This window comes from Aegilops tauschii, chromosome 6, assembly GCF_002575655.3.
Source record: "Aegilops tauschii subsp. strangulata cultivar AL8/78 chromosome 6, Aet v6.0, whole genome shotgun sequence".
NCBI lineage: Eukaryota > Viridiplantae > Streptophyta > Magnoliopsida > Poales > Poaceae > Aegilops > Aegilops tauschii.
Genome location: NC_053040.3, coordinates 300,141,186 through 300,168,081, shown reverse-complemented (window position 1 = coordinate 300,168,081; position 26,896 = coordinate 300,141,186).

Genomic DNA, 26,896 nt, shown 5'->3' with positions numbered 1-26,896 from the left:
CTAGAAAAAATAAGGAGAAGACTTTCGGGGTGGACCGCCGCCGTCTGGAGGCGGAACTTGGGCAGGAGCACTTTTGCCCTCCGGCGGAGCGATTCCGCCGGGGGAACTTCCCTCCCGGAGGGGGAAATCATCGTCCTCATCATCACCAACAACTCTCCCATCTTGGAGAGGGAAATCTCCATCAACATCTTCAACAACACCATCTCATCTCAAACCCTAGTTCATCTCTTGTGTTCAATCTTGTTACCGGAACTATAGATTGGTGCTTGTGGGTGACTAGTAGTGTTGATTACTATATGGTTTATTTGGTGGAAGATTATATGTTCAGATCCAATATGCTATTTAATAACCCTCTGATCTTGAGCATGATTATCATTTGTGAGTAGTTACTTTTGTTCTTGAGGTCACGGGGGAAATCATGTTGCAAGTAATCATGTGAACTTGATATGTGTTCGGTATTTTGATAGTATGTATGTTGTGATTCCCTTAGTGGTGTCATGTGAACGTTGACTACATGACACTTCACCATATTTGGGCCTAAGGGAATGCATTGTGGAGTAACAATTAGATGATGGGTTGCGAGAGTGACAGAAGCTTAAACCCCAGTTTATGCGCTATTCCGCAAGGGACCGATTGGATCCAAAAGTTTAATGCTATGGTTAGAATTTATTCTTAATACTTTTCTCGTAGTTGCAGATGCTTGCGGGAGGGTTAATCATAAGTAGGAGGTTTGTTCAAGTAAGAACAACACCTAAGCACTGGTCCACCCACATACCAAATTATCAAAGTAGCGAACACGAATCGAATCAACATGATGAAAGTGACTAGATGAAATTCCCGTGTACCCTCAAGAACGCTTTGCTTATTATAAGAGACTGTTTTGGCATGTCCTTTGACTCAAAATGATTGGGCTACCTTGCTGCACTTTTGTTACTATTATCGTTACTTGCTCGTTACAAATTATCTTGCTATCAAACTACTCTGCTACTTACAATTTCAGCACCTGCAGACATTACCTTGTTGAAAACCACTTGTCATTTCCTTCTGCTCCTCGTTGGGTTCAACACTCTTACTTATCGAAAAGAGCTACAATTGATCCCCTATACTTGTGGGTCATCAGTGCCGAACGGACGGCGTCCATTTTACATCATGCTTTTATATTGATATTTATTGCATTATGGGCTGCTATTACACATTATGTCACAATACTTATGCCTATTCTCTCTTATTTTACAAGGTTTACATAAAGAGGGAGAATGCCGGCAGCTAGAATTCTGGGCTGGAAAAGGAGCAAATATTAGAGACCTATTCTGCACAACTCCAAAAGCCCTGAAACTCCACGGAAGTTATTTTTGGAAATAATAAAAAATACTAGCAAAGAAAATACCAGAGGGGGCCCACACCCTGGCCATGAGGGTGGGGGCGCGCCCTACCCCCCTGGGCGCACCCCCTGCCTTGTGGGCCCCCTGGTGGCCCTCCGGTGCCCATCTTCGGCTATATGAAGTCTTTCGTCCGAGAAAAAAAATCATAAGCAAGCTTTCGGGACGAGACTCCGCCGCCACGAGGCGGAACCTTGGCGGAACCAATCTAGGGCTCTGGCGGAGCTGTTCTGCCGGGGACACTTCCCTCCGGGAGGGGGAAATCATCGCCATCGTCATCACCAACGCTCCTCTCATCGGGAGGGGGCCAATCTCCATCAACATCTTCACCAGCACCATCTCCTCTAAAACCCTAGTTCATCTCTTGTATCCAATTCTTGTCTCTAATTCTGAGATTGGTACTTGTAGGTTGCTAGTAGTGTTGATTACTCCTTGTAGTTGATCCTAGTTGGTTTATTTGGTGGAGGATCATACGTTCAGATCCATTATGCATATTAATACCCCTCTGATTATGAACATGAATATGCTTTGTGAGTAGTTACGTTTGTTCCTGAGGACATGGGAGAAGTCTTGCTATTAGTAGTCATGTGAATTTGGTATTCGTTGATATTTTGATGAGATGTATGTTGACTCTCCTCTAGTGGTGTTATGTGAACGTCGACTACATGACACTTCACCATTATTTGGGCCTAGAGGAAGGCATTGGGAAGTAATAAGTAGATGGTGGGTTGCTAGAGTGACAAAAGCTTAAACCCTAGTTTATGCGTTGCTTCGTAAGGGGCTGATTTGGATCCATATGTTTCATGCTATGGTTAGGTTTACCTTAATACTTCTTTTGTAGTTGCGGATGCTTGCAATAGGGGTTAATCATAAGTGGGATGCTTGTCCAAGTAAGGACAGCACCCAAGCACCGGTCCACCCACATATCAAATTATCAAAGTACCGAACGCGAATCATATGAACGTGATGAAAACTAGCTTGACGATAATTCCCATGTGTCCTCGGGAGCGCTTTTCTCTATATAAGAGTTTGTCCAGGCTTGTCCTTTGCTACAAAAAGGATTGGGCCACCTTGCTGCACTTTATTTACTTTTGTTACTTTTGCTCGTTACAAATTACCTTATCACAAAACTATCTGTTACCGATAATTTCAGTGCTTGCAGAGAATACCTTGCTGAAAACCGCTTATCATTTCCTTCTGCTCCTCGTTGGGTTCGACACTCTTACTTATCGAAAGGACTATGATAGATCCCCTATACTTGTGGGTCATCAAGACTCTTTTCTGGCGCCGTTGCCGGGGAGTGAAGCGCCTTTGGTAGGTGGAATTTGGTAAGGAAAAAATTTATATAGTGTGCTGAAATTTACTGTCACTTGTTACTATGGAAAGTAATCCTTTGAGGGGCTTGTTTGGGGTATCTTCACCTCGACCAGTAGAGCAAAGAGTTGTTCCTCAACCTACTGAACCTACTGAAAATGTCTACTTTGAAATTCCTTCGGGTATGATAGAAAAACTGCTAGCTAATCCTTTTGCAGGAGACGGAACATTACATCCTGATGAGCACCTAATCTATGTGGATGAAGTTTGTGGATTATTTCAGCTTGCAGGTATGCCCGATGATGTTATCAAGAAGAAGGTCTTCCCTTTACAGGGAGATGCATTGACATGGTATAGGCTATGTGATGATATGGGATCATGGAACTACAAACGATTGAAATTGGAATTTCATCAGAAGTTTTTTCCTATGCATCTTGTTCATCGTGATCGTAATTATATATATAATTTTTGGCCTCGCGAAGGAGAAAGCATCGCTCAAGATTGGGGGAGGCTTAAGTCAATGTTATATTCATGCCCCAATCATGAGCTCTCGAGACAAATGATTATTCAAAAAATTTATGCTCGGCTTTCTGACAACAATCGCACCATGCTCGATACTTCTTGTACTAGTTCTTTTATGATGAAGACTATTGAATTCCAATGGGGTTTATTGGAAAGAATTAAATGCAACTCTGAAGATTGGGACCTCGACGTAGGTAAAGGGTCAGGTATAACACCTAAGTTTGCTTGTGTTAAATCTTTTATGGATATCGATGTTTTCCATGAATTTAGCACTAAATATGGACTTGACTCTGAGATAGTAGCTTCTTTCTGTGAATCATTTGCTACTCATGTTGATCTCCCTAAGGAGAAGTGGTTTAAATATAATCCTCCCGTTGAAGTAAAAGTAGTTGCACCTATTAAAGTTGAAGAAAAGGCTGTCACTTATAATGACCCTATTGTTCCTACTGCTTATGTCGAGAAACCACCTTTCCCTGTTAGATTAAAGGATCATGCTAAAGCTTCAACCGTGGTTAACAAAAGTAATATTAGGACACACAAACCTCCTGAGCAAGTTAAAGTTGAACCTAATATTCTATGGTTAAAGATCTCTTGGCCGATAATATCGATGGGCATGTTATTTACTTCTGTGATGAAACTGCTAGGATTGCTAAACCCGGTGCTAAATATAAACATAGGCCTGTGGTAGGCATGCCTGTTATTTCTGTTAAAATAGGAGATCATTGTTATCATGGCTTGTGTGATATGGGTGCCAGTGCTAGTGCAATACCTATTTCCTTATATAAAGAAATTATGCATGATATTGCACCTGCTGAGATAGAAGATATTGATGTCAGCATTAAACTTGCCAATAGAGATACTATTTCACCAATTGGGATTGTTAGAGATGTTGAAGTCTTGTGTGGGAAAGCGAAATATCCTGCTGATTTTCTTGTTCTTGGTTCCCCACAAGATAGCTTTTGTCCCATTATATTTGGGAGACCCTTTTTGAACAGTGTTAATGCTAAGATAGATTGCAAGAAGGATGTTGTTACTATTGGCTTGGATGATATGTCTCATGAGTTTAATTTCTCTAAATTTCGTAGACAACCTCGTGATGAGGAATTGCCTAGTAAATATGAAATTATTAGTCTTGCTTCTATTGCCGTACCTCCTAGTGACCCTTTAGAACAATATTTGCTAGACCATGAGAATGATATGTTTATGAATGAAGGAAGGGAAATAGATGAAGTGTTCTTTAAACAGGGACCTATTCTGAAACACAATTTGCCTATTCAAATCTTAGGGGATCCTCCTCCACCCAAGGGTGATCCCGTGTTTGAGCTTAAACCTTTACCTGATACTCTTAAATATGCTTATCTTGATGAAAAGAAGATATATCCTGTTATTATTAGTGCTAACCTTTCAGAGAAGGAGGAAGAAAAATTATTGAAAACTCTGAAGAAGCATCGTGCTGCTATTGGATATACTCTTGATGATCTTAAGGGCATTAGTCCCACTTTATGTCAACACAAAATAAATTTGGAGAAAGACGCCAAACCAGTTATTGATCATCAACGACGGCTGAATCCTAAGATGAAAGAAGTGGTAAGAAAGGAAACACTAAAGCTCCTCGAGGCAGGTATAATCTATCCCGTTGCTGATAGTCAGTGGGTAAGTCCTGCCCATTGTGTCCCTAAGAAAGGAGGTATTACTGTCGTTCCTAATGATAAAGGTGAATTGATCCCGCAAAGAATTATTACAGGTTATAGGATGGTAATTGATTTCCGCAAATTAAATAAAGCTAATAAAAAAGATCATTACCCCTTGCCATTCATTGATCAAATGCTAGAAAGATTATCCAAACACACACACTTTTGCTTTCTAGATGGTTATTCTGGTTTCTCTCAAATACATGTGTCAGCTGATGATCAAGCAAAGACCACTTTTACTTGCCCTTTTGATACTTTTGCTTATAGACATATGCCTTTTGGTTTATGTAATGCACCTGCTACCTTTCAAAGATGCATGATGGCTATATTCTCTGATTTTTGTGAAAATATATGTGAGGTTTTCATGGACGATTTCTCCGTTTATGGCTCCTCTTTTGATGATTGTTTGAGCAACCTTGATCGAGTTTTGCAGAGATGTGAAGAAACTAATCTTGTCTTGAATTGGGAGAAGTGCCACTTTATGGTTAATGAAGGCATTGTCTTGGGGCATAAAATTTCTGAAAGAGGTATTGAAGTGGATAAAGCTAAAGTTGATGCTATTGAAAAGATGCCATGTCCCAAGGACATCAAAGGTATAAGAAGTTTCCTTGGTCATGCCAGTTTTTATAGGAGGTTCATTAAGGACTTCTCAAAAATCTCCCGGCCTCTGACTAATCTATTACAAAAAGTTATACCATTTGTCTTTGATGATGATTGTGTAGAAGCATTTGAAATACTTAAGAAAGCATTAATCTCTGCACCTATTGTTCAGCCACCTGATTGGAATTTACCCTTTGAAATTATGTGTGATGCTAGTGATTATGTTGTAGGTGCTATTCCAGGGCAAAGAATTAATAAGAAATTAAATGTTATTCAATATGCTAGTAAAACTCTAGACAATGCCCAGAGAAATTATGCCACTACTGAAAAGGAATTTTTAGCAGTTGTATTTGCTTGTGATAAGTTCAGACCTTATATTGTTGATTCTAAAGTAACTATTCACACTGATCATGCTGCTATTAAATATCTTATGGAAAAGAAAGATGCTAAACCTAGACTTATTAGATGGGTTCTCTTGCTACAAGAATTTGATTTACATATTATTGATAGAAAGGGAGCTGAGAACCCCGTTGCAGACAACTTGTCTAGGTTAGAAAATGTTCTTGATGACCCACTACCTATTGATGATAGCTTTCCTGATGAACAACTGAATGTCATAAATGCTTCTCGTACTACTCCATGGTATGCTGATTATGCTAATTACATTGTTGCTAAATTTATACCACCTAGTTTCACATACCAGCAAAAGAAAAATGTTTTCTATGATTTGAGACATTACTTTTGGATGACCCACATCTTTATAAAGAAGGAGTAGATGGTGTTATTAGACGTTGTGTACCTGAGCATGAACAGGAACAGATCCTACGCAAGTGTCACTCCGAGGCTTACGGAGGGCACCACGCTGGAGATCGAACTGCACACAAGGTATTGCAATCCGGTTTTTATTGGCCTACTCTCTTGAAGGATGCCCGTATGTTTGTCTTATCTTGTGATGAATGTCAAAGAATTGGTAATATTAGTAGACGTCAAGAAATGCCTATGAATTATTCACTTGTTATTGAACCATTTGATGTTTGGGGCTTTGATTATATGGGACTGTTTCCTGCCTCTGATGGATATACACATATTTTAGTTGCTGTTGATTACGTTACTAAGTGGGTAGAAGCTATTTCAACTAGTAGTGCTGATCATAACACTTCTATTAAGATGCTTAAAGAAGTTATTTTTCCAAGGTTTGGAGTCCCTAGATATTTAATGACCGATGGTGGTTCACATTTCATTCATGATGCCTTTCGTAAAATGCTTGCCAAGTATGATGTTAATCATAGAATTGCATCTCCTTATCACCCACAGTCTAGTGGTTAAGTAGAATTGAGCAATAGAGAGCTCAAATTAATTTTGCAAAAGACTGTTAATAGATCTAGAAAGAATTGGTCCAAGAAACTTGATGATGCATTATGGGCCTATAGAACTGCATATAAAAATCCTATGGGTATGTCTCCGTATAAAATGGTTTATGGAAAAGCATGTCATTTACCTCTCGAACTAGAACATAAGGCATATTGGGCTATTAAAGAACTCAATTATGATTTCAAACTTGCTGGTGAGAAGAGGTTATTTGACATTAGCTCACTTGATGAATGGAGAACCCAAGCCTACGAGAATGCCAAGTTGTTTAAAGAAAAAGTTAAAAGATGTCATGACAAAAGTATACAAAAGCATGAGTTTAATGTAGGTGATTATGTGTTGCTATTCAACTCTCGTTTAAGATTTTTTGCAGGAAAACTTCTCTCTAAATGGGAAGGTCCTTACGTTATCGAGGAGGTCTATCGTTCCGGTGCCATAAAAATCAACAACTTCGAGGGCACAAATCGGAAGGTGGTGAACGGTCAAAGAACCAAACATTATATCTCACGTAATCCTATAAATGTTGAAACCAATGTTATTGAAACCGTAACCCCGGAGGAATACATAAGGGACACTTTCCGGAGCGTTTAAAACTCCGAAAAGGAATAGGTATGTGGTACAGTAAGTAAACTGACTCCAAAACAGTTCTAATGGCAATTTTTCTCCGTTTTGGAATATTTAGAAAAATAGGAAAATAAGAAGCAGTCCGGGAAGGACACGAGGCCTCCACGAGGGTGGAGGGCGCGCCCCCTGCCTCGTGGGCACCTCGTGTGCTCTCCAGACTCCGTTTTCTTGCACGATACTTCTTTCGGTTGGTAAAAATTCATTATATAATCTCCCGAAGGTTTTGACCCCTGTATCATGCAAATATCGTCTGTTTTCGTTTCGAGCTGTTTTTCTGACAGATCTAGATCATCATGATGTCTCCAAGCGCCCCCAAGGACAAGTTCTTCGAGAAGGTCATCAACCCCTACCTCGCGGAGGTGCTGCAACACCCTCAAACCATTGAGATGCGTGATGGTTTGCTGCACATCCGCGATGTTGAGGGACCAAGGAGGACCAGAAGCGTGGAGACGAGGCTCGAAGCAATGGAGAAACAAGTTTTCAAGTGCCAGGGGATGGTGGAACGTGGACTCAACGCCAACCACATGATGATCGCGAAGTTCACCAACAACCACAAGCTGGATGCCAATAACATTGGGGAATCCATCTTCAAGCTTCACGAGAAGATCGAGCATCTCCAAGCCCAAATCTATGACCTGCAAAACCAAAACTGTGAGTATGAATATAGATTCAAGAGGATGAGTTTGGCTGCAGATTTGAGGATCCCGGAGACTCGATCATCCTTCTATGATGGCGAGCCTATGCCTTGGAAGATGGACGACAAGCCCACATCATCAACAACTCCACCATCTTCCTCACCAAAAAAAGAGATCTAATCACATGGGTATGGGCCCTCCCCTTGGCAACTGCCAAGCTTGGGGGAGGTGCCCCGGTATCGGATCACCATCACACTCCTATCTTTACCGTTTTTCTTAGTTCGATCCTTTTAGTAATATCTTGATCTAGTAGAATAAAGTTTTAGTATGATCTAGTTTTGAGTTTTGCTTTATGATCCCTCTATGTAATCGAGTCCGTGAGCTATATATAATAAAGATTAGTGTTGAGTCAAGGGCTTGATTATCTTGCTATGATCTTGAGTGAATAAAAGAAAAAGAAGGAATAAATAGAAACAAAGAGATCATATTGATCTTATGGAGAGTAATGACTTCACATATAAAGAGTATGATGATTAAAAGTTTGAGAGTTGACAAACATAGTTTTGGTCATCGTTGCAATTAATAGGAAGTAATAAAGAAAGAGAGGTTTCACATATAAATATACTATCTTGGACATCTTTTATGATTGTGAGCACTCATTAAAATATGACATGCTAAAGAGTTGATATTGGACAAGGAAGACAACGTAATGGGTTATGTTTTCTTATATCTGAAATAAAGTATATTGTCATGGATCATCCAACATGTTGAGCTTGCCTTTCTCCCTCATGCTAGCCAAATTCTTTGCACCAAGTAGAGATACTACTTGTGCTCCCAAATACCCTTAAACCCAGTTTTTCCATGAGAGTCCACCATATCTACCTATGGATTGAGTAAGATCCTTCAAGTAAGTTGTCATCGGTGCAAGCAATAAAAATTGCTCTCTAAATATGTATGATTGATTAGTGTGGAGGAAATAAGCTTTATACGATCTTGTGATGTGGAAGAAATAAATGCGACGGACTGCATAATAAAGGTCCATATCACAAGTGGCAATATAAAGTGACGTTCTTTTGCATTAAGATTTCGTGTATCCAACCATGAAAGCGCATGACAACCTCTGCTTCCCTCTGCGAAGGGCCTATCTTTTACCTTTATTTTCTACCTTATGCAAGAGTCATGGTGATCTTCACCTTTCCTTTTTACATTTTATCCTTTGGCAAGCACATTGTGTTGGAAAGATCCTGAAATATATATCTAATTGGATGTAAGTTAGCATGAGCTATTATTGTTGACATTACCCTTGAGGTAAGATGTTGGGAGGCGAAACTATAAGCCCCTATCTTTCTCTGTGTCCGATTAAAACTCTGTAACCACAAGTATTGCGTGAGTGTTAGCAATTGTGAAAGACTAAATGATAGTTGAGTATGTGGACTTGCTGAAAAGCTCTTATATTGACTCTTTCTGATGTTATGATAAATTGCAATTGCTTCAATGACTGAGATTATAGTTTGTTAGTTCCCAACGAAGTTTCTGATTCATACTTTGCATTGTGAATATATTATTACTTGAGCATAAGAAATCATATGACAATATCCATATATGTTGCTGTTATAAGAACGATCATGATGCCCTCATGTCCATATTTTATTTTATCGAGACCTCTATCTCTAAACATGTGGACATATTATCGTTATCGGCTTCCGCTTGAGGACAAGCGAGGTCTAAGCTTGGGGGAGTTGATACGTCCATTTTGCATCATGCTTTTATATTGATATTTATTGCATTATGGGCTGTTATTACACATTATGTCACAATACTTATGCCTATTCTCTCTTATTTTACAAGGTTTACATAAAGAGGGAGAATGCCGGCAGCTGGAATTCTGGGCTGGAAAAGGAGCAAATATTAGAGACCTATTCTTCACAACTCCAAAAGTCCTGAAACTCCACGAAAGTTATTTTTGGAAATAAAAAAAAATACTGAGCGAAGAAAATACCAGAGGGGCCCACACCCTGGCCACGAGGGTGGGGGGCGCTCCCTACCCCCTTGGGCGCGCCCCCTGCCTCATGGGCCCCCTGGTGGCCCTCCGGTGCCCATCTTCTGCTATATGAAGTCTTTCATCCGAGAAAAATCATAAGAAAGCTTTCGGGACGAGACTCCGCCGCCACGAGGCGGAACCTTGGCGGAACCAATCTAGGGCTCTGGCGGAGCTGTTCTGCCGGGGACACTTCCCTCCGGGAGGGGGAAATCATCGCCATTGTCATCACCAACGCTCCTCTCATCGGGAGGGGGCCAATCTCCATCAACATCTTCACCAGCACCATCTCCTCTAAAACCCTAGTTCATCTCTTGTATCCAATTCTTGTCTCTAAGTCTGAGATTGGTACTTGTAGGTTGCTAGTAGTGTTGATTACTCCTTGTAGTTGATGCTAGTTGGTTTATTTGGTGGAAGATCATATGTTCAGATCCATTATGCATATTAATACCCCTCTGATTATGAACATGAATATGCTTTGTGAGTAGTTATGTTTGTTCCTTAGGACATGGGAGAAGTCTTGCTATTAGTAGTCATGTGAATTTGGTATTCGTTCAATATTTTGATGAGATGTATGTTGTCTCTCCTCTAGTGGTGTTATGTGAACGTCGACTACATGACACTTCACCATTATTTGGGCCTAGAGGAAGGAATTGGGAAGTAATAAGTAGATGATGGGTTGCTAGAGTGACAAAAGCTTAAACCCTAGTTTATGTGTTGCTTCGTAAGGGGCTGATTTGGATCCATATGTTTCATGCTATGGTTAGGTTTACCTTAATACTTCTTTTGTAGTTGCGGATGCTTGCAATAGGGGTTAATCATAAGTGGGATGCTTGTCCAAGTAAGGACAGCACCCAAGCACCGGTCCACCCACATATCAAATTATCAAAGTACCGAATGCGAATCATATGAACGTGATGAAAACTAGCTTGACGATAATTCCCATGTGTCCTCGGGAGTGCTTTTCTCTATATAAGAGTTTGTCCAGGCTTGTCCTTTGATACAAAAAGGATTGGGCCACCTTGGTGCACTTTATTTACTTTTGTTAATTTTGCTCGTTACAAATTACCTTATCACAAAACTATCTGTTACCGATAATTTCAGTGCTTCCAGAGAATACCTTGATGAAAACCGCTTATCATTTCCTTCTGCTCCTCGTTGGGTTCGACACTCTTACTTATCGAAAGGACTACGATATATCCCCTATACTTGTGGGTCATCAGATGGCATCTCCGTGTTCAACACACGTACGGCTTGACGACGCCTTCACCTCCTCGATCCAGCGAGCGATGGTGAAGTAGTAGCTCGAGTCCTCCGGCAGCACGACGGCGTGGTGGTGGTGGTGGTGGCGGATTCTCAGTAGAGCTTCGCTAAGCGCTACGGAGAGGAAGAAGGCTACGAGAGAGAGGAGGGGCAGCGGCGTGGTGTATAGATGTGCTCTAGGGGTGCGGCTGCCGTTTCTCTACCTCTCTATATATAGGGGAAGGGAGGAGGGGGTGGCGCCCCTAGGGTTTCCCCTAGGGGAGGCAGGGCAGACGGGATCTCCCCTAGGGTGACTTGCCCCCGAAGCCGGGAGGTGGGAAGCCCTAGGGGAACGCCCCCAACCCTCCTGGTTATGTGAGATGGGGTGAGGGGCGCTCAGCCCCTTAGTGGGCTGGTTTGCCCCCTCCCCTTGGCCCATGGGGCCCCCCAACACTTGCCCCCCCGAAACCCCTTTCAATGACACTGGTCATCACCCGATACCCCCAGAACAATTCTGAACTCCAATACCCTTCGTCCAATATATCGATCTTCACCTCCGGACCATTCCGGAGTTCCTCGTCATGTCCGGGATCTCATACGGTACTCCGAACAATCTTCGGTAATCACCATAATGACCCAACTATACTTATATCATCACCAAACGTTAAGTGTGTAGACCCTGTGGGTTCGAGAACTATGCAGACATGACCGAGACACCTCTACGATCAATAACCAATAGCGGGACCTAGATGCCCATATTTGTTCCCACATATTCTACGAAGATCTTATCGGTTGAACCTTGATGTCAAGGATTCAGCTAACCCCGTATGTAGTTCCCTTTGTCTATCGGTATGTTGCTTGCCCGAGATTCGATCATCGGTATCTCCATACCTAGTTCAATCTCGTTACCGGCAAGTCTCTTTACTCGTTCCTTAATACAAGATCTCGTGGCTAACCCATTAGTCACATTGCTGGCAAGCTTACTATGATGTTGTATTACCGAGTGGGCCCTAAGATACCTCTCCGTCATACGGAGTGACAAATCCCAGTCTTGATCCATGCCAACTCAATAGACACCCTCGGAGATACTTGTAGAGCACCTTTATAGTCACCCAGTTACGTTGCAACGTTTGGTACACACAAGGTACTCCTCCTGTGTCAGTGAGTTGCATGATCTCATGGTCATAGGAACATATACTTGACATGCAGAAAACGATAGCAATAAATTTGACACGGTCATATGCATCACATCATTCTCCTAATGATGTGATCCCATTATCAAATGACAACTCATGTTCATGGCTAGGAAACCATAGCCATCTTTGATCAACGAGCTAGTCCGGTAGAGGCTTACAAGGGACATGTTGTTGTCTATGTATCCACACATGTATCTGAGTTTCCGATCAATACAATCCTAGCATGGATAATAAATGATTATCATGAACAGAGAAATATGGTAATAACTGATTTATTATTGCCTCTAGGGCATATTTCCAACAATCATTATGTCGAAGACCGCGAGCAGCAACGACAGAGAAGGAGAGCCAACAAGCAGACCATCGAACAGAAAATAATTGTAGCCACGGCCGCAGCCACAGCCGCAACAATTGTCGACATTGAAGCACACATCAACATGCAAAGCCCCATGCCCAAGACATGTTACCTTCAATAATCGAGAGCGTCAAGCAATGGATCAAAAACGTCGAACTAGGAAACATTGCCATCGAGGCATCACCCAAGGATAGTAGCCCTTCTGTCTCTTTCATTTGCAACCTGTCGCCAATGGCTGCTCTTGATGCTCTGATAGAAGACACTCCGTGCAGCCTCTTATCCCATGTGAATGGTGAGCTGATTAAAGTTGCAATTGGCTCGATCATTCGCCCCAAAAATACAATCATGCACGGAGTGCAGATGCCTGAGGGGGTCTTCAAAGTTGAGTTGTGTGTTGTCTTAAATGGTTATGATGATATTGCTCCTCTGATAACCTCCGGATGCGGATAGCCGGCTTACCCTTGGACAGTTCTTATGTTGGCCAATGATGTGGCTGAAGAATCAAATTCGGCTAGGAAACATCCAAATCCCAACAAGCTCGCAGCAGATGAACAATGGAAAGACGTGTCAAGGACCATCTCCTTTGGGTCAGAGTCAACCTAAAGTCCATAACAACAATGTGGATGCCATTGAGGACCAAGTAAATAATGATGAACTACTTGTCAATCAATTCTTCTTGGTTAACGAATATCAGAACTCAGCTGCCATGTGCAATCTTGATGGACCTATGCCTGATGATCCCGTCAAGCATTCTCTATGCCTCCTGCTATCCAAGCTGATCAGCGTGTTGTTCTTTGCCAAAAGAGTCTATTCAACGAGAACTTCACGCCACCAGACACACAAGTGCCAACATCCAGGGGAGCGTTGCTGAGTCCAAACACACTCAATGCGACACTAGCAAATGCACTGACGGGCGGTGCTGCTAGCCAGCCTAACATGTCATGCAAGAAGAGGAGGCGACCAGGAAATGGTAAGAAGGGCACTGCCGCCACGAGCCAGCCGGTTCAGAATAATAAAGAAGTAGTTCATCGTGTTGCATGGAGGACTTACCATTCCCTAGATGAAGCCATCCTTCCAAAGGAGCTTAGCGATCTTCTACAGATAATTGAGGGTTCTACATGACACAATTCTTTGTAAGGAGAAGTACGCATTTCCTCATGCAGGTGGACATCCCCCTGTTTTCACAGTGATGGTGCCGCCTAATATTGGTTTGTGTGACATTTTCTCGCAGACAAGTTCTATGTGCCATTCAAAGACATCTTCAACCCCTGATACATCTCCAACATACCTATAATTTATGAAGTATTCATGCTGTTATATTATCATTCTTAGATGTTTTACACTCATTTTATAGCAACTTTATATCATTTTTTGGGACTAACCTATTGACATAGTGTCCAGTGCTAGTTGCTGTTTTTTGCTTGTTTTTTACATCGCAAAAAATCAATACCAAACGGAGTCCAAACGCAGCGAAACCTTTTGGAGATTTTTTGGACTAGAAGACCACCAATGGGCCAAGGAAGTACCAGAGGGGTGCCCCGAGGGGGGCACAAGCCACCTGGGCGCGCCTGGGGGCCCAGGGGCACCCTGGTGGGCTGTGCTCACCTCGATGGCCTCCTGCACCGCCTCTTCGCCCTATAAATTCCCAAATATTCCCAAAACCCTCAGGGTAACCCTAGATTAGGCCCAGGCGCACCCTGGTGGGTTGTGCCCACCTCGATGGCCTCCTGCACCGCCTCTTCGCCCTATAAATTCCCAAATATTCCAAAAACCCTCAGGGTAACCCTAGATTAGAAGTTCCGCCGCCGCAAGCCTGTGTAGCCACCAAAAACCAATCGGGAGCCCGTTCCGGCACCCTGCCGGAGGGGGAAATCATCACCGGTGGCCATCTTCATCATCCCGGCGGCCACCATGATGAGGAGGGAGTAGTCTACCCTCAGGGCTGAGGGTTTGTACCAGTAGCTATGTGTTTTATCTCTCTCTCTCTCTCTCTCTCTCGTGTTCTTGATGGCACGATCTTGATGTACCGGGGGCTTTGTTAATATAGTTAAATCATATGGTGTTTACCCTCTCTATCTTGTTGTGATGAATTGAGTTTTCCCTTTGAGATTTCATTTTATCGAATTGAAAAAAATTATGGATTTGAGAGCACTTGATGTATGTCTTGCTATGAATACCCATGGTGACAATGGGGGATCATATTGATTCACTTGACATGTGTTTTGGCACTCAACTCACGGATACCCGAGGTGACATTGGGGTAATCTATGCATAGGGGTTGATGCACGTTCTCGTCTTTGTTTCTCCGGTAGAAATCTTGGGGCACTCTTTGAGGTTCTTTGTGTTGGATTGAGTATTATGAATCTGAAATTGTTTGATGCATATCGTATAATCAACTCACGGATACTCGCGGTGACATTGGAGTATCTAGGTGACATTAGAGTTGGTTGATGTGTGTGTCCGGGAAAACGACACCTATGGGATCACTAGGATCCCTTTTGCTACGGTTGGCGGGCGCGAGGTTGTGCAAAGAGCGGGTCTAGAAGCCAGTACGAGGATCATTTACACAGGTTTGGGCCGCGAGGATGCATAATACCCTAGTACTGCTTTGGTGTATATTTGAGTGTTCTTGAGTTATTGAACTAGCTACGATGCGTGTGTTGTCCAAAAGATCCGAATCTCCCTTCAGTACGCCTTGGGCCTCCTTTTATAGTCAAAAGGGGCTGCCACAGTGGCACACAGGAGGTGGAAAGGTATACAGTGTACAAGCTTATCACCTGTCATTACAGGACAAAGTGCATTAAATGCGCTACTTAGGTGTCGACTTGCTTTATCGGGGGTGGTAACGAGGCCCGTCCCGTCCGTCGCCGCTCCGCCTTGCTCCGACACATGTCCAGGCCAACGAGGCATGCAGCGCCACGTAGGCTGGCAGGCTGCTGAGTTGGCGTGGTGGTAGGGTCTTCACGAAGATCTATATGCCACCACACAGGTGTTTGGCTAGTTGGATTAGTACCCACGTACTGCCACGTGGGTACTCGCTTTAGTTGGTGGGTTGGCCGCTGAGCTGGGGCGGTGATGGGGCGGCAAGGCCTTGCCGCGGTCTTGCGTATATCCTAGCAAGGGTCTTGCCGGGGCCTTGTGAGCGCCCCCGGCAAGAGCCTTGCTGGGGCCTGACGGGTGTCTTCAGCAAGGTGCCTTGCCGGGGCCTCGTGGGGATCCTCGGCAAGGAGCGCTGCGGTTGTCTTGTCTTCTGGTCCTCATCTAGGATTTGGAGGCTCTCTGTCTTCACAAAGATCTGCATGCCACCATGCAGGCACTTCCCGATCCTTGGTTCCAATGCTGTCGATGGTGTCGGAACTCTCAGGCTCAAGGGTGGCTGCGATGTTGGTGTTGGGCGAGCTGCCCCGGCAAGGCTCTTGCCGGGGCTGTGTAGGCCGCCCCGGCAAGGGTCTTGCCGGGAGGAAGCCTGTCTAATCGCTCCATCTTCTGCGCCCTTAGTTGGAGCGCTACTCTGGTAGCCTTGCACTTCTGCTTCCCTCCTCTGCCTTGCTAAGTGTGGTCGCGGATGCGGCTCTGACTGCCTGTGCATAGGTAAAGGGGCACAAAAGAGAGCCCCTACTTTTGTGCACCGACAGTGTGATGTCTACTACGCAACTTTATTCTTGTAGACACGTGTTGGGCCTCCAAGCGCAGAGTTTTGTAGGACAGTAGCAATTTTCCCTCAAGTCGATGACCTAAGGTTTATCAATCCGTGAGAGGTGTAGGATGAAGATGGTCTCTCTCAAATGACCCAGCAACCAAATACAAGAAATCTCTTGTGTCCCCAACACACCCAATACAATGGCAAATTGTATAGGCGCACTAGTTCGGCGAAGAGATGACGATAAAAGTGTAATATTGTTGGTAGAAATAATTTTTTATAATCTGAATGAATAAAAACAGCAAGGTAGCAAATAGTAAACGGGAAACAAAACGGTGTTGCAATGCTTGAAAACAAGGCCCAGGGTCTGTACTTTCGCTAGTGCAATCTCTCAACAATTCTAACATAGTTGGATCATATGATTATCCCTCAAAGTGCAACGAAGAATCACTCCCGAGTTCCTATTAGCGGAGAACAAAAGATAGGAATTGTTTGTAGGTTACTAAACCACCTCAAAGCTATTCTTTCCTTTCGATCTATTCAAGAGTCCGTACTAAAATAACACAAAGCTATTTTTTCCGTTCGATCTATCCTAGAGTCCGTACTAAGATTACACCAAAGCAAGTTCATATTCATAATACTCAATCCACGGAAAGAACTATAAAGAGACCCCAAAGTTTCCGTCGGAGAAAAGATAATAAAAACGTGCATCAACCCCTATGCATAGATTACCCAATATCACCGCGGGAATCCGCGAGTTGAATGCCATAACATATATCAAGTGAATCAATAAGATACCCCAATTGTCACCTCAAGTATTCATACCGCAAGACATATATCATGTGTTCTCATCTCTGAATATTCAATCCGACAAGACAAAACTTCAAAGGGTAAAGATTCAATTCATCATAACAAGAGTATAGAGGGTAGAAACATCATATGATCCGACTATATTAACAAAGCCCATGATATAGATCACGAGAGAGAGAGATACACATAGCTACTGGTACAAACCCTCAGCCCCGAGGGTGGACTACTCCCTCCTCGTCGTGGTGGCCGTCGGGACGATGAAGATGGCCACCGGAGATGATTCCCCCCGGCAGGGTGTCGAAACGGGTCTAGATTGGTTTTCGATGGCTACAGAGGCTTGCGGCGACGGAACATCTGGTCTAGGTTAACCCCGATGGGTTTCGGAATATTTGGGAACTTATAGTGCAAAGAGGGGGTGCGGGAGGCCACCGAGGTGGGCTCAACCCACCTGGGCGCGCCAGGGGGCCTGGCGCGCCCTGGTGGGTTGTGCCCCCCCTCGGGGCACCCCCCCAGGTGCTGCTCTGGCCCAAAGGATGTCTCCTGGCCATAAAAATCATCGTGGAGTTTCATTGCGTTTGGACTCCGTTTGGTATTGATTTCCTGCGATGTAAAAAACAAGCAAAAAACAGCAACTGGCACTGGGCACTGGGTCAATAGGTTAGTCCCAAAAAATGATATAAAGTTGTTATAAAATGATTGTAAAACATCTAAGAACGATAAAATATCAGCATGAATACTTCATAAATTATAGATATGTTAGAGACGTATCAGCATCCCCGAGCTTAATTCCTACTCATCCTCGAGTAGGTAAATGATAAAAGAAATAATTTATGAAGTGTGAATGCTAGCAAAGTGCATAAGTTTGATCAATGATAATTTAAGTCACTTTTCCTAGCATCATAACAACAATTCTTTTTTATAAAACTTCTCATGTTATAGCAACAACCAATTCACATGTTAAGGTTCAAACAATGAACTCTGTTGAAACTCAACAACCTATGTTCTTAGTCACCAAGCAATTGCAATTCAACTTATTCAGCAGAGTTTAAGTAAGAGCTCCACATACTCAACCATCATATAGTCTTGTATGATTGCTAATGTTGGAAATATGTCCTAGAGGCAATAATAAAATGGTTATTATTGTATTTCCTTGTTCATGATAATTGTCTATTGTTCATGCTATAATTGTATTAACTGGAAACCGTAATAAATGTGTGAATACATAGACCACAACATGTCCCTAGTGATCCTCTAGTTGACTAGCTCGTTGATCAATAGATGGTTATGGTTTCCTGACCGTGGACATTAGATGTCATTGATAACGGGATCACATCATTAGGAGAATGATGTGATGGACAAGACCCAAAACTAAGCATAGCACAAGATCGTGTAGTTCGTTTGCTAGAAGCTTTTCTAAATGTCAAGTATCATTTCCTTAGACCATGAGATTGTGCAACTCCCGGATACCATAGGAATGCTTTGGGTGTACCAAACGTCACAACGTAACTGGGTGGCTATAAAGGTGCACTACAGGTATCTCCGAAAGTGTCTGTTGGGTTGGCACGAATCGAGACTGAGATTTGTCACTCTGTATGACGGAGAGGTATCTCTGGGCCCACTCGGTAATGCATCATCATAATGAGCTCAATGTGACTAAGTAGTTAGTCGCGAGATCATGCATTACGAAACGAGTAAAGTGACTTGCCGGTAACGAGATTGAACGAGGTATTGGGATACTGACGATCGAATCTCGGGCAAGTAACGTACCGATTGACAAAGGGAATTGTATACATGATTGATTGAATCCCCGACATCGTGGTTCATCCGATGAGATCATCGTGGAACATGTGGGAGCCAACATGGGTATCCAGATCCCGCTGTTGGTTATTGGCCAGAGAGCTGTCTCGGTCATGTCTGCATGATTCCCGAACCCGTAGGGTCTACACACTTAAGGTTCGGTGACGCTAGAGTTGTTATGGGAATTAGTGTGCAGTTACCGAATGTTGTTCGGAGTCCCGGATGAGATCCCAGACGTCACGAGGAGTTCCGGAATGGTCCGAAGGTAAAGATTTATATACGGGAAGTCCTATTTTGGCCACCGGAAAATGTTCGGGATTTTTCGGTATTGTATCGGGAAGGTTCTAGAAGGTTCCGGAGTGGGGCCCACCTGCATGGGGGGACCCACATGAACGTGGGTAGTGGGGGGAAGGCCCCACACCCCTGGTCAAGGCGCACCAAGATCCCCCCTTAGAAGGAATAAGATGATAACCCAAAGGGATAAGATCAAGGTCCCTAAAAAGGGGGGATAACAATCGGTGGGGAAGGGAAATGATGGGATTTCTTTCCCCCACCTTTGCCAAGGACCCAATGGACTTGGAGGGCAAGAAACCAGCCCCCTCCACCCCTATATATAGTGGGGAGGCGCATGGGAGCCGCAGCCCTTCCCCTGGCGCAGCCCTCTCCCTTCCCAACACCTCCTCCTCCTCCGTAGTGCTTGGCGAAGCCCTGCCGGAGAACTGCAAGCTCCACCACCACGCCGTCGTGCTGCCGGAGCTCTCCCTCAACTTCTCCTATCCCCTTGCTGGATCAAGAAGGAGGAGACGTCCCCGGGTTGCACGTGTGTTGAATGCGGAGGCGCCGTTGTTCGACGCTTAGATCGGAATCAACCGCGATCTGAATGGCTGCGAGTACGACTCCTTCATCCGCGTTCTTGTAACGCTTCCGCATCGTGATCTTCAAGGGTATGAAGATGCACTCCCCTCTCTCTCGTTGCTAGTCTCTCCATAGATTGATCTTGGTGATGCGTAGAAATTTTTTAATTTCTGCAACGATCCCCAACAGTGGCATCATGAGGTAGGTCTATGCGTAGATTCTATGCATGAGTAGAACACAAAGTAGTTGTGGGCGATGATTTGTTCAATTTGCTTACCGTTACTAGTCTTATCTTGATTCGGCGGCATCGTGGGATGAAGCGGCCCGAGACCGACCTTACACGTACGCTTACGTGAGACAGGTTCCACCGATGACATGCACTTGTTGTAAGGTGGCTAGCGGGTGCCAGTCTCTCCCACTTTAGTCGGATCGGATTCGATGAAAAGGGTCCTTATGAAGAGTAAATAGCAATTGGCATATCACCGTTGTGGCTTTTGCGTAGGTAAGAAACGTTCTTGCTAGAAACCCATAGCAGCCACGTAAAACATGCAACAACAATTAGAGGACGTCTAACTTGTTTTTGCAGGGTATGCTATGTGATGTGATATGGCCAAAAGGATGTGATGAATTATATATATGTGATGTATGAGATTGATCATGTTCTTGTAATAGGAGTCACAACTTGCATGTCGATGAGTATGACAACCGGCAGGAGCCATAGGAGTTGTCTTAATTTATTGTATGACCTGCGTGTCAATGAAAAACGCCATGTAATTACTTTACTTTATTGCTAACCGTTAGCCATAGTAGTAGAAGTAATAGTTGGCGAGACAACTTCATGAAGACACGATGATGGAGATCATGGTGTCATGCCGGTGACGAAGGTGATCATGTCGCGCCTCAAAGATGAAGATCAAAGGCGCGAGATGATATTGGCCATATCATGTCACTCTATGATTTGCATGTGATGTTTGTCATGTTTACATCTTATTTGCTTAGAATGATGGTAGCATAAATAAGATGATCCCTCATAAAATTTCAAGAAAGTGTTCCCCCTAACTGTGCATCGTTGCGAAAGTTCGTTGTTTCGAAGCACCACGTGATGATCGGGTGTGATAGATTCTAACGTTCGCATACAACGGGTGTAAGCCAGATTTACACATGCAAAACACTTAGGTTGACTTGACGAGCCTAGCATGTACAGACATGTCCTCGGAACACAAGAGACCGAAAGGTCGAACATGAGTTGTATAGTGGATACGATCAACATGAAGATGTTCACCGATGATGACTAGTCCGTCTCACGTGATGATCGGACACGACCTAGTTGACTCGGATCATGTATCACTTAGATTACTAGAGGGATGTCTATCTGAGGGGGAGTTCATTAAATAATTTGATTAGATGAACTTAATTATCATGAACATAATCAAAAGATCTTTGCAAATTATGTCATAGCTCACACTTTAGTTCTACTGTTTTAGATATGTTCCTAGAGAAAATTTATTTGAGAGTTGATAGTAGCAATTATGCGGATTGGGTCCATAAACTGAGGATTGTCCTCATTGCTGCGCAGAAAGATATGTCCTCAATGCACCACTCAGTGTGCTGAACCTCGAGCGTCGGTTGTGGATGTTGCGAACATCTGACATACACGTTTTGATGACTACATGATAGTTCAGTGCGTAATGTTAAATGGTTTAGAATTGAGGCACCAAAGACGTTTTTGAAACATCGCAGAACATATGAGATGTTCCAAGGACTGAAATTGGGATTTCAGGCTAGTGCCCACGTCAAGAGGTATGAGACCTCTGACAAGTTTCTTAAGCCTGCAAACGAAGGAGAAAAGCTCAATCGTTGAGCATGTGCTCAGATTGTATGAGTACTACAATCGCTTGAATCGAGTGGGAGTTAATCTTCCAGATGAGATAGTGATGGTTCTCCAAAGTCACTGCCACCAAGCTACTTGAGCTTCATGATGAACTATAACATATCAGGGATAGATATGATGATCCTTGAGCTATTCGCGACACCGCGAAAGTAGAAATCAAATAGGAGCATCAATTGTTGATGGTTAGTAAAACCACTAGTTTCAAGAAGGGCAAGGGCAAGAAAGGGATACTTCATGAAACGGCAAATCAGTTGTTGCTCTAGTGAAGAAACCCAAGGTTGAACCCAAACCCGAGACTAAGTGCTTCTGAAATAAGGGGAACGGTCACTGAAGCAGAACTACCCTAGATACTTGGTAGATGAGAAGGCTGGCAAGGCCGACAGAAGTATATTGGATATACATTATAATGTGTACTTTACTAGTACTCGTAGTAGCACTAGGGTATTAAAATACCGGTTCGGTTGCTAAGTGTTAGTAACTCGGAATAAAAAGCTACGGAATAAACGGAGACTAGCTGAAGGTGAGATGACGATATGTGTTGGAAGTGTTTCCAAGGTTGATGCGATCAAGCATCGCATGCTCCCTCTACAATCGAGATTGGTGTTATACCTAAATAATTGTTATTTGGTGTTTGCGTTGAGCATAGACATGATTGGATTATGTTTATTGCAATACGGTTATTCATTTAAGGAGAATAATGGTTACTCTATTTATTTGAATAATACCTTCAATGGTCTTGCACCTAAAATGAATGGTTTATTGAACCTCGATCGTAGTGATACACATGTTCATGCCAAAAGATATAAGATAGAAATGATAGTACCACATACTTGTGGCACTGCCATTTGAGTCATATTGGTATAAAACGCATGAAGAAGCTCCATGTTGATGGATCTTTGGACTCACTCATTTTTTGAAAAGTTTGAGACATGCGAACCATGTCTATTGGTTTATACGCATGAAGAAACTCCATGCAGATGGATCGTTTGGACTCACTTGATTTTGAATCACTTGAGACATGCAAATCATACCACATGGGCAAGATGACTGAAAGGCCTCGTTTTCAGTGAGATGAAACAAGAGAGGAACTTGTTGGAAGTAATACATTTGATGTGTGCAATCAAATGAGTGCTGAGGCACGCAGTGAATATCGTTATGCTCTTACTTCACAGATGATTTGAGTAGATTCTAAGTATATTTACTTGATGAAGCACAAGTCTGAATTATTGAAAGGTTCAAGTAATTTCAGAGTGAAGTTGAAGATCGTTGTGACAAGAGGATAAAATTTCTATGATATGATCATAGAGATGAATGTCTGAGTTACGTGTTTGGTACACAATTAAGACATTGTGGAAATTGTTTCACAACTAATGCCGCCTGGAACACCATAGTGTGATGGTGTGTCCGACCATCATAGCTGAACCCTATTGGATGTGGTGCATACCATGATTTCTCTTATCGAATTACCACTATCGTTTATGGGTTAGGCATTAGAGATAACCGCATTCACTTTAAATAGGGCACCACGTAATTCCGTTGAGATGACACCGTATGAAATATGGCTTAGAGAAACCTAAGCTGTCATTTCTTAAAAGTTTGGGGCTGCGACGCTTATGTGAAAAAGGTTTAGCCTGATAAGCTCGAACCCAAAGCGGATAAATGCATCTTCACAGGACACCCAAAACAGTTGGGTATACCTCCTATTTCGGATCCGGAAGCAAAAGTGATTGTTTCTAGAAACGGGTCCTTTCTCGAGGAAAAGTTTCTCTCGAAAGAATTGGGTGGGAGGATGGTGGAGACTTGATGAGGTTATTGAACCGTCACTTCAACCAGTGTGCAGCAGGGCACAGGAAGTTGTTCCTGTAGCGCCTACACCAATTGAAGTGGAAGCTGATGATAGTGATCATGAAACTTCGGATAAGTCACTACCAAACCTCATAGGTCGACAAGGATGCGTACTATTTCAGAGTGGTACGTAATCCTGTCTTGGAGGTCATGTTGCTAGACAACAATGAACCTACGAGCTATGGAGAAGCGATGGTGGGCCCGAATTCCGACAAATGGCTCGAGGCCATAAAATCCGAGAGGATCCATGTGTGAAAACAAAGTATAGACTTTGGAAGAACTACTTGATGGTCGTAAGGCTATTAGGTACAGATGGATTTTAAAAGGAAGACGAACAATGATGGTAAGTATCACCATTAAGAAAGCTCGACTTGTCATTAAGATGTTTTCCGACAAGTTCAAGGAGTTGACTACGGTGAGACTTTCTCACTCGTAGCGATGCTAAGAGTCTATTGGAATTGTATTAGCAGTTACTGCATTATTTATGAAATCTTGCAGATAGGATGTCAAAACATTGTTTCCTCGACAATTTTCTTGAGGAAAGATTGTATGTGATACAACCAGAAGGTTTTTGTCAATCCTAAAAGATGCTAACAAGTATGCAAAGCTCCAGCAATCCTTCTAAGGACTGGAATAAGCATCTCGGAGTTGGAATATACGCTTTGATGAAATGATCAAAGATTTTGGGTTTATACAAAGTTTATGAGAAACTTGTATGTCCAAAGAAGTGAGTGGGAGCACTATAGAATTTCTGATGAGTATATGTTGTTGACATATTCTTGATCAAAAATGATGTAGAATTTCTGGAAAGCATATAGGGTTATTTGAAAAGTGTTTTTCAATGGAAAACCTGGATTAAGCTACTTGAACATTGAGCATCAAGATCTATAAGGATAGATAAAAAATGCTTAATAGTACTTTCAAATGAATACATACCGTGACAAGATTTTGAAGGAGTTCCAATAGATTAGCAAAGAAGGAGTTCTTGGATGTGTTATAAGGTGTGAGCATTGAGTAAGACTCAAGATCTGACCACGGCAGAGCAGAGAGAAAGGACGAAGGTCGTCCCCTATGCTTTAGACGTAGGCTCTACAGTATGCTATGTTGTGTACCGCACCTGAAGTGTGCCTTGCCATGAGTCAATCAAGGGGTACAAGAGTGATCCAGGAATGGATCACATGACAACGGTCAAACTTATCCTTAGTAACTAGTGGACTAAGGAATTTTCTCGATTATGGAGGTGGTAAAAGAGTTCGTCGTAAAGGGTTACGTCGATGCAAACTTTGACTCTAATCCGGATGACTCTGAGTAGTAAACCGGATTCGTATAGTAGAGCGGTTATTTGGAATAGCTCCAAGTAGCGCATGGTAGCTGTATCTACAAGATGACATAGAGATTTGTAAAGCACACATGGATCTGAAAGGTTCAGACCCGTTGACTAATAACCTCTCACAAGCGAGATATGATCAAACCCCATCGGTGTTGGATTCATTACAATCACATAGTGATGTGAACTAGATTATTGACTCTAGTGCAAGTGGGAGACTGTTGAAATATGCCCTAGAGGCAATAATAAAATGGTTATTATTGTATTTCCTTGTTCATGATAATTGTCAATTGTTCATGCTATAATTGCATTAACTGGAAACCGTAATACATGTGTGAATACATAGACCACAACATGTCCCTAGTGAGCCTCTAGTTGACTAGCTCGTTGATCAATAGGTGGTTATGGTTTCCTTACCATGGACATTAGATGTCATTGATAACGGGATCACATCATTAGGAGAATGATGTGATGGACAAGACCCAATCCTAAGCATAGCACAAGATCATGTAGTTCGTTTGCTAGAAGCTTTTCTAAATGTCAAGTATCATTTCCTTAGACCATGAGATTGTGCAACTCCCGGATACCGTAGGAATGTTTGGGTGTACCAAACGTCACAACGTAACTGGGTGGCTATAAAGGTGCACTACAGGTATCTCCGAAAGTGTCTGTTGGGTTGGCACGAATCGAGACTGAGATTTGTCACTCCGTATGACGGAGAGGTATCTCTGGGCCCACTCGGTAATGCATCATCATAATGAGCTCAATGTGACTAAGTATTTAGTCATGGGATCATGCATTATGAAACGAGTAAAGTGACTTGCCGGTAACGAGATTGAACGAGGTATTGGGATACTGACGATCGAATCTTGGGCAAGTAACGTACCGATTGACAAAGGGAATTGTATACAAGATTGATTGAATCCCCGACATCGTGGTTCATCCGATGAGATCATCGTAGAACATGTGGGATCCAACATGGGTATCCAGATCCCGCTGTTGGTTATTGGCCAGAGAGCTGTCTCGGTCAGGTCTGCATGATTCCCGAACCCGTAGGGTCTACACACTTAAGGTTCGGTGACGCTAGAGTTGTTATGGGAATTAGTGTGCAGTTACCAAATGTTGTTCGGAGTCTCGGATGAGAACCTGGACGTCACGAGGAGTTCCGGAATGGTCCGAAGGTAAAGATTTATATATGGGAAGTCCTATTTTGGCCACCGGAAAATGTTCGGGATTTTTCGGTATTGTATCGGGAAGGTTCTAGAAGGTTCCGGAGTGGGGCCCACCTGCATGGGGGGACCCACATGAACGTGGGTAGTGGGGGGAAGGCCCCACACCCCTGGTCAAGGCGCACCAAGATCCCCCCTTAGAAGGAATAAGATGATATCCCAAAGGGATAAGATCAAGGTCCCTAAAAAGGGGGGATAACAATCGGTGGGGAAGGGAAATGATGGGATTTCTTTCCCCCACCTTTGCCAAGGACCCAATGGACTTGGAGGGCAAGAAACCAGCCCCCTCCACCCCTATATATAGTGGGGAGGCGCATGGGAGCCGCAGCCCTTCCCCTGGCGCAGCCCTCTCCCTCCCCAACACCTCCTCCTCCTCCGTAGTGCTTGGCGAAGCCCTGCCGGACAACTGCAAGCTCCACCACCACGCCGTCGTGCTGCCGGAGCTCTCCCTTAAATTATCCTCTTCCCTTGCTGGATCAAGAAGGAGGAGACGTCCTTGGCTGTACGTGTGTTGAATGCGAAGGCGCCGTTGTTCGGC